Consider the following 10,003-nt stretch of genomic DNA (forward strand, 5'->3'; position numbering starts at 1 on the left):
CAAATCAAGGTGGCTTGGACCTTTCACTGTTACAAAGGTATTTTTCCATGGTGCAATGGAGATCATAAGTGACTCCACTAGCAAAAGCTTTATGGTGAATGGGCATCACTTGAAGCCATTCTTGCAAAACTCAGCTACCTTGGAAGAAGTTGAGGAGATTAACTTGATATCACCATGGACCAACCTCCATTCCAACCCTTGGCCCCCATAACTCATTTCACACATCAAGCTAGTGACGTTAAAGAAGCGCTGTGTGAGAGGCAACTCACAAGTTGATTAAGATTTTTTAATTTTTATTTTTATCTTTGTGGTTCTTTTCATTCAATAAGCATTTTTATGATTGAGCTGTGAATTGCGATGAATTAAACATGGTTTTATTACATGTTCTTCATTCTTTTTACAGGTTTTAAATTTTGAGTTTGATTCATGCAGAGACCATAGGAATTTCATTTGCACAAAGACATAACAAAGGTGCCCACTTCCATTTCATAGTAGTTACATTCATGCTAAGGTAAGTGAATCCACCCTCTGTAGTTTTCACTTTCAGCCTATATTGATCACTTTGAAAAGGTTTATGGGTCATGAATCTGTATGTAATCACTCCCAGTTCATAGTGAACACGCGCAGATGACTGGAATGTAGAAGGCTCTCTGTAGTTATCACTTTGGTTCCATAGTGATAACTACAGAGGCATTTCCTGGGCTAACAGTGACGCGCGTAGTTACTTCCATTTCATAGTAACTACGCGTAACCCACTTCAAAAGCGCCTTCTTTATAGTTGTCACTTTCATGCCATAGTGATTACGCGCGACACTTAACTTGCCAAATATAAATGCGCGTGTCTACTATGGTTTGAAAGTGATAACGGCCACAACTTATATAAACTGAAAGTGATTACTCCAGCCTTCACTCTCTCCAAACCTCTGAGCGCTCTCATTCTCATTTCCAACCTTCCTTGATTTCCCCATTTCCCTACGCTATTGTGTGCTAAAACTCACTGCATTCTACATTTCTGCAATAATCTTGAACTCCCATCCAGGTAAATTTTCCAATTTTGTCTCTTTCTGTGTTAGGGTTTATAATGCAGAATTTGAGGATTTTGATCTGGGGTTATATACTTTGAAATTTCTGTGTGCATTCTATTAGTTGACGTAGGATTGCCTGATTCAAAGGGTTTGGGGGTGTTTAATTGTGATGAATTGTGCATTTCACCATTGCTCTAGCCCTAGCATGCTCGCTGTCAACTGGGGATTTTGATTTTAACCCTCATCTATTGGAATTGTTACACAAATTCTATCATTTGGAGGATAATTATGTGTTTGAAAGGGGTTGGGGTACTTTAAGTTGGGTAATATGCTGTGTTCCACCATTACCAACCCTAGGCTCGTCGCTCCCATTCGAAATTGTGGATGATTGTGTATTATGATGTAGTAGCAACCATTCTAGGCTTGTATTCATTGATTTTAGATATGCTAACATGATTTCCACAAGGTTTGGAGTGTTATCTCAATTTCACTCAATGCATTTTGGATAATTACTGTCAATTGGGAATTCTGTTTTGAACCTTTGCACTAAAATTGTTTTGAACATTTTGTTATTTGAAGTCTGACTTGTTGATTGAAAGGAATTAAGATTGTGTGTTTGCTTAACAATTCATTCTTCTGTGCATGCCTTGCATTGACAATATTGTGCTGCAATTCCTACATTTCCAAATTTTCAGAACTTAGCAATTGCCACTCCATGCATACTTACACGTCAAAATTTTCAATTTCTATGTTTTGATTCTCACTGTGATTTTGGATGTGTTGCTTTACTGCATATTGGTCAATTCAGAATGCCATTTTCACTTCACTGCACACACATGCATTTCTATCTCAATTCTGCATTATAGAATTTGAGACTACCCTGTTTGTGCTTGAACCTTTCATATATAACAATTGTGTTGAAAATTCTATTATTTGCAATGCATCTGTTTGATAAAAAGGGATTGAGAGTTTGTATTATGGTTATTTGTGTTTTGTACTGTTGCTGCATCATAGGGTACATATTTTAATTTCTAGTGGTGAATATCTTGCATGTTCGATACAATTGGGACTGGTTTAGTTTTATGCCTGCATAATATTCACTACTTCAATGCAATTCACTGCCATTGGCTGCAGAAATTAGTGTACAAGCATGTAATGCACTTCATTCACTCTGTATTAACCTTGAGCATACTTAATATATGCGTCTCTGCCACATCCTCACATTCTCTGCATTGCTGTCCTATTGTGTTGCTGCATGTCTGGCCCTGCCTGCACCCTGTTTACCTTATTTAATCTCTGATGCACCCTACTGTACACACACACCTCTGATGAAATTTTTGCTGTCCCAAATTAAACACTTTCATTCTGTTATGTACATTACTTTAATGGAAAGTGGCTAATTAGATTACCTCATACACATTTCTTTATTCATGTTGAGCTGCATAATAACCCCACTGTTCCACTGCACACATGCATAATTCCATGTTAATTATTCTATGCAAATTGAAAAATGAATATCCTTGTCAATTGCTTGCATAGAAACTGCTCTGTCTTTTCTCAGTGGCCTGCTACTACTTGTTTGATCTCTATGCACTTATTTTCATTTTGTTGCATCACTGTCCATCTCCAATTTGGTTGCCTTGCTACTGTCTTGCCTGAACCATAATGTGATCATTTTGGCATTGTAATCCATCATAATATTCTAGTTTAATCCTTCACTGTTCAGTTGCATGATTATTTTAGTTGATACACACAGTTGCTGCATAATATACATGTATATCTCACACAGATTTTTTTCCTCTGCAACAAAAAAATGGTCAACACACCAAGGAAGAGCACTCCAAGGTCCAAGAGGGCTAAAATAGTTGTTGCCTCTTCCTCTGCACCTCCACCTAACCATGACCCCAGGTTTAGGTCTTTGGAGCATGAAGAATATTTTAAAACAAACATCTTGAGAAGGAAGCTGGTGCAGGACCGTAACTTTGAAATTCAAAAAGGCACCTATTCCCAATTTGAGGAGGAAATTTAGAGAAGAGGATGGGACCTTTTCATGACTTATGCTGGTAATGGGTGGAAGAAAATCACCCAAGAGTTCTTTGCCAATGCAATGACAGTTAAAGGTGACACTCTCCCTCTAGACATAGCATGGTGAGGGGAAAACTGATCAACTTCACCCCCTCCAACAACCAAAGAGTTCTGAATAACCCAACTGTGCATAAGTCAGCTGGCCAACTGGACTTTACCACCTTTAGCATCCAAGAGGATAAGGACTACAAGCCTATTCCTGAAACTGTCTTCAAGGAAGGTAAGAATTGGGAATTTGACTGCAAGATGCAGCCCAAGAACTTAACTACAAGGCACCTCATCCCTGCAGCAAGAGTCTGGAGTGTCTTCATTCTCAATTCTTTCATGCCGGTCCTCCACTCCTTTACCTTAGCAGTGAAGAGAGCAGAGCTCATTTATACAATTCTAACAGGCATGCCCATCCATGTGGGTGAGGTAATCAGCAGTGCCATCATGGATATCTTAAGCAGGAGCAGAGATTCCATGGTTTTTCCATCCATCATCACCATGCTGGGGTAGATTTTGGCAACTACCTGCAGAAAATCAGAGCTGCCCCTTCTATTACTACAGTAATGGTGAAGGACTTCTTCAAACCTAGAAAGACTGCTGACCCAGGACTATCCCTACTAGCTGACTACAGGAGGGATACTCCAATGAGGATGAGGGAGCAGATGAAGCAGCTTGCTCTGAGGCAGGATTCCATTCATGCTGGGCAGAAGGCCCTCATGACTCTGATGGACACTATGCTGCTGAACATAGGGAAAAAGCTGGATGACTACCATGCAGCTTTATGAAGCTCCTACTTTCAGTGCCCCTTACCTGTGAGCAGCAGTCCAGAGTGACCTTCCACCCTTTCCTCCTCCTGCTCCTACCAGAGCTGAAGGAGATGACAGCAGCTCCAGTACCTCAGATGAAGACCTCCCAACAACAGCAGAAGAAGATGATGATGATGACTCTGTCTATTCCAGCTCTGATGAAGATACAATTTAGTCTTAGTTTCTTTTCCACTGCACTCACTTTTCACTTACTTTCTGCTATTTCCCTGTATTTACTGCTAACCATCAATTTTTTGTAAATATCGCACATTTCTGTTTCCACCTTTACTGCTTTATTTTCGTATTGTCTTTCTTAATCTGAACATCTCCAACATTTTCGCTTATATATATCTATTCCATTTTCTAGTTTAATGTTTGCTCCCTATACTGAATTCTGTGTTTATTTGTGCAGAAAATGCCCTCAGTCCCATCAAGAGGAGCATGAATTTGACCCCTGAGTTGTGATTCTACTTTCTATAAAAGGGGGTGATCTCTTTGCCTCTGTTTCCATTGTTCTTAATCTAATTTTCTTGCACAGTGTTAAAAAAAAAATATTTTCCTTATCTCCCTTTTACTTTAGTCCAGTTTTGTAATTCCATAGTTATATTCTGATTGCACTTCCCATTCTACCCATGATCATTCTCTGTTTTTGAATATTTTTGTTCCTACCATGCTGCGCATATTTTCTTGTAAGGTGAATTGTAATCACATATTGTTAAGTAATTATCACCTTTTACCATGGTAGAGAATTGAACCTTTAAATTCCTTTCTGTGTGTAATTTACATGTATATTTGCTTTCATCTTCTAGAACTTGCCCTGCTTCTTAATTGAATATGCATTGTTCAATCTTCCATCTAGATGATTGAGGCCATCTTTGCACGCACCCACCCATCCTTCAACACCTTTGCACCTAATTTCCCTTATTTTACATTCCTTCTTTTGCCAAACTTAGTCTGCAAAAATATCTTCCTTCCCTTAATAGAGATATTTCTTTTGAGTTGCATCAAGAGTGGATGCAATAAACTAAGTTTGGGGTGTTGATTATGATTGTAGTTGCTTGATTGTCAAAAAATTTTTTTGCTTGAATTTGAAGAAGAGAATGATTGTCAAAGTCTAAAAAAAAATGATGATGAAAGAAAAAGAAAAAAAGAAAGAAAATTTTGATAGAAAAAAAAAAGATTCTCCACATAAGGCAAAGTAAATGAAAAATTTGGTGAAAGAGTGCTTGAATATCATTTGCTGCATCATTTTATGCATTCCACTCTCAGTTGTTGTACTCATTCACTTAAAGGAATTCCCTCCTCTTAAAAACTCACTTGAGCTTTTGACCCTCCTTGATCAAAATTTGACCTAACTTAACACATTTGTGACCAACAAAGTCCTCTTGATAGGTGGTTCATTGTATCTAGGTAAGGGAGATTGAGAATATGGGCAAGCATATGGTAGGGTGAGGCAAAATGCATGGATTGAGGAAAAACACTTAGCATGATATATTGATGAGTAAAGAGTGAAACACCATCTTGTGAGCTAGATAATTTCTTTGCATTATGTGGATTACATGAAACCTTGCTAGATTTTTGCTTCAGCTTTGTGGGACTTTGCTTGGAATTAATTGATTTGGGCATGATTTCTTTGTTGAATGAATCCATGATTGTGGAAACATTGGAAGTGTCAATTAGAGTTTGAGTTTGGAATGAAAATTTTGAAAGAAATTTTTTTGGATTAATCCAACCTTCTTGCAAGTAACTTTCTTGAATTTTGATTTGCTTGAGGACAAGGAAAAGTTTAAGTTTGGGGTTGTGATGAGTCCACATTTTATTAGTTTTTTACTTGTCATTTTAATGTTTCTTAATAGAAAAAGTAAACTTAGGAATTGTAAATAACATAAAAACATAATTTTGGTTAAATATCATAGGTTTCTTATTTTTAGGTTAATTTACATTGATTTACATAGATATAGTTTGCAATTTTGATCATTTGAATAATTGTGCAGGAGTTTCTAGACTTTTTCCATGGATTTTTAGCATTTGAGAAAGTTTGAGGTGAAAGTGATCACTTTGGAGTCCATAGTGAACACTACAGTAAGCTAGTTCCAGAAAGGCAGACCAGAGTGATCACTATGAACCCATAGTGACAACTCCAGAGAGGCCAAAAAGTACAAGGCTTGTGCGTAGCTACTATGGAACCATAGTAGACACTCTGGAGCAGCCAAAGTTATCACTCTGATGCCAGAGTGACAACTCTGGAGAGGGCAAAAACACAGGACCTGCGCGTAAACACTATGGAGTGAGAGTAACCACTTTGGGGCGTTGCGCGTTATCACTATGAAGCCAAAGTGACAACTCCAGAGAGGCCCAAAACATAAGACCTACGTGTAACCACTATGGAGTGCGCGTAAACACTATGGAATGCTATGCGTTATCACTATGAAACCATAGTAGTCACTTTGGGCAAAAATTTCTGCACTATAAATAGGATTTGAGAAATTAGGGTACGGGGCTTTTGACATTTCTTTAGATTCTTTTGCCACTTTTGGAGCATTTTGCAGAGCTTAGGATCCTTGGGTGACAGCCAAGGCTAATCTTAGGGTTTGATTTACAATTTCATTTTCCTTTAATTCTTTCATTATGATGTTGATTTCCTTTTGTTTCCATCTTGAATTTGTAAGACCCATCCCTATGGAGGGCTAAACTTTCTTGTAATCCTTAGTGAGTTCATGGGTTCTTGAATCCCTGGGTATGAATGTCAATATAATTCCCTTTCTCTCATGAATTTACATTTCCCAACTCTTTGAATTGAATTAATGGTTGAATGAGGGGGATATTGCTTAATTAACCCTAATTCATTTTAATGAAATTCTTAACATAGTTTGCTTAATCCTAAGTTAATTTCTAAGGTAGCATTATCCTAGGGATGAGAGATTGGAGCCCATGTAAATTGCTTAATTTGTATGGGATAAGGTTAATTCTTGCTTTTTGAGTTACCCTGATTCAGAGGAAGAGGAAAAGTATTGAATCTTGAGAGGGATAAGGATAGAATTGCATGAACAAACTAAGGATTGCAGATTTCATTGATTGGATTCATTAATTGCATCACTTGTCTTTATATTAAAATTGGAATTACACAAAACCCCCTTGTTTTTAATTGCTTTTATAGTAAATGTTCACAACATGTTTAATGTATGTTACAAACCAAAGTCGTTGGAGACAACCTAGGCTTGCACCTTAGATACTACAAACTTTTTCTGCATATTTTGATGAAGGTTGACGACAAATCTTTTTGCAAAACGAAATGAAAACTTATCGTTCATCAATACTCCTAGAGTAAAAAGAACACCTACACTTTTGAGACAACCAAATCCAAAAATAGAGATGGCAGAACAGAATAGGATTAGAACATTAGGGGACTATGCAATTTCTAACATGCAACGTTTCAATTCTTCTATAATTAGGCCAACTATCCAAGCCAACCATTTTGAGATTAAACCTGCCCTATCATACTTAGTCCAATAGGATCAGTTTTCTGGTGGAAATTCTAATGACCTTAACCTACATATTTCAAACTTTTTGCAGCTATGTGATACCGTAAGAATGAATGGGGTTAGTGAAGAAGCCATCAGACTGAGATTATTTCCTTTTTCCTTGAGGGATAGAGCCAAATGTTGGTTGCAAGCTCAACAACAAGGAAGCATCATAACTTGGACAGAGCTAGTGAATAAATTTCTAGCCAAGTATTTTCCTCCATCCAAAGCTGCTAAGCTGAGAGGAGAAATTACATCCTTTGTGCAGCAGGAAGGAGAATCCTTGTATAAAGCTTAGGAAAGATACAAAGAATTTTTGAGAAGGTGTCCACATCATTGCATTCCAGATTGGATGCAATTGGAGACTTTCTATAATGGAATGAATAAATCAACAAGAACAATGGTGGATGCTGCTGCCAGAGGTTCCTTAAATACAAAGTCTTTAGAAGAAGCTCAGAGAATCATTGAAATGATGGCATCATCAATGTACCAGAATTCAAACTCAAGAAATCAAGGAAGAGACTTTGATTATGAAGCTAAAGTTTTGGAAACCTTTCTTGCACAGAACCAGCTACAAAATCAGATGTTTTTAGAACAAATAGCTGCCCTAACTCAACAAATCAACAAACTTCAAGCAGGGAGTATGCCTACCAGTCAGCTAAACTGTGATTTCTGTGGAGGAAATCATGCCAATGGTGCATGTGAGGCATCTACAAGTGAACCACAGGAACAAGTGAATTATATGAACAATTTTCAGAGACAACAACCTCATATCCTCTTGGATTTTAATTTTTGAATAATAGAAGTCAGCAGTATTCTAATTGGAATAATCAATATTCTGCTGCCAAGAATTCTAACTCCAATTTACCTTTTTCTAATGCAGGTACAGCAGCACAACGGTCTTATTTTTAGAGGAATCCATCCACTTAACCTCAAGGAACTCAGAAATTTTCCAAGCCTATGAACAAAAGGTTGACTGAGATGGAGGAAACCATGCTGCAATTCATGAAGGTGACCCAAACAAGCTTCAAGAATCAAGAAGCCTTTATGAAGAAACTGGAAACCCAAATTGGACAGCTAGCTGAGCAGTTGTCCAGTAGAGATGAGGGCAGATTTCCAAGCAATACAGTGATCAATCGTAAGGTGCAATGTCAAGCCATCACTACATGAAGTGGAGCTATTGTTGCAAGTCCAAAAGCTGCAGAAAAGAAAGTTAATGATTGAATAAGATTTGCAATAAGGAAATTTCAAATTATTAGAGAAAGATCATTCAGAAGAAAAGATAGAAGTTCCTATAAATTCTGAGAGGAAAACCAAGAAGCAACTTTTTGAAGATGCTTGCAAGCCAATAGATCCAGAAAAATACAAGAGGCTGCCTAATCCTCACAGAGTTCAGAATCCTAAGCAGGAGGAACAATTTGAAAGATTTCTGAATGTTTTTAAGAAATTACAGATTAACATACCTTTTGCAGAGGCCTTGGAGCAGATGCAAAGTTTATGAAAGAACTACTCTCCAGAAAAAGAAAGCTAGAGCACGACAAGACAGTACCCTTGACAGAGGAATGCAGTGCCATTCTCAAGAGAAAGCTGCCTCAAAAACTCAAAGATCCAGGAACATTTAGCATTCCATGTGAAATAGGACAGTGCACTGTTGGAAGAGCATTGTGTGACTTAGGAACAAGTATTAACTTTATGCCTTTAGCTATCATGAAGAAACTAGGCATAAAAGAAGTGAAACCCACCAACTTCACACTGCAGCTAGTTGATAGATCATACACTTATCCATATGGAGTTGTTGAAGATTTATTGGTTAAAGTTGACAAGTTTATTTTTCCTGCAGATTTTGTAATTCTGGACATTGAGGTGGATGCAAACATACCTTTGATCCTAGGAAGGCCATTTCTTGCAATAGGGAGAGCTCTTATTGATGTGCAAAAAGAAGAACTTATGCTTCGAGTTCAAGATGAGAAGGTAGTGTTTAATGTGTTTGAAGCATTAAAATATCCAGTTGAAGATAATTCATGTATGAGAGTAGATATATTGGATTCTCTTATTACACATTATCCTATTAATGAATTTGATGAAAATTCTGTGTTGAGAGAAACCATAGCTGCAGGAAATACAAATTCTAAGATTTGTAAAACAAAACAAATGATGGAAATTGAGCAGCAACTAGAAGCCCTACCAATTCTGAATCCTGTAGAAAAATTAGTTAAAAAAGAGCTGAAAAAGGAAGTCAAAGAAGAGAAAAATTAGAAGCTAGAGCTCAAGCAGCTACCCTCCCACTTGAGATATACTTTCTTGGATGAGAGTCACGAAAATCCAGTCATCATCAACAATGATCTCAAGGAGGAAGAAGAGGAAAAGCTGCTGAGAATTCTGTGAAAACACAAATCTGCAATTGGCTGGAGTATTTCAGACTTGAAAGGTATAAATCCTTCTTTTTGTAAGCACAAAATTTTATTTGAGGAAAAGTTTAAACCAGTTGTGCAGCCACAAAAAAGATTGAACCTAGCCATGAAAGAAGTAGTCAAGAAAGAAGTCATGAAGTTGCTAGATGCAGCGATCATTTATCCAA

At 37.4% G+C, this 10,003-nt stretch overlaps 1 non-coding gene across 1 annotated transcript; it reads right to left on the reverse strand.

Moving 5' to 3' along the window:
• Positions 1 to 7,660: 7,660 nt before the first annotated feature.
• On the reverse strand, positions 7,661 to 7,767 carry LOC113851709. Its single transcript, XR_003502278.1, has one exon. It is a non-coding gene; the product is annotated as a small nucleolar RNA R71 (small nucleolar RNA).
• Positions 7,768 to 10,003: the final 2,236 nt, after the last annotated feature.

This window comes from Abrus precatorius, unplaced genomic scaffold (genome assembly GCF_003935025.1).
Source record: "Abrus precatorius isolate BTA unplaced genomic scaffold, Abrus_2018 Scaffold9, whole genome shotgun sequence".
NCBI classification, from domain to species: domain Eukaryota; kingdom Viridiplantae; phylum Streptophyta; class Magnoliopsida; order Fabales; family Fabaceae; genus Abrus; species Abrus precatorius.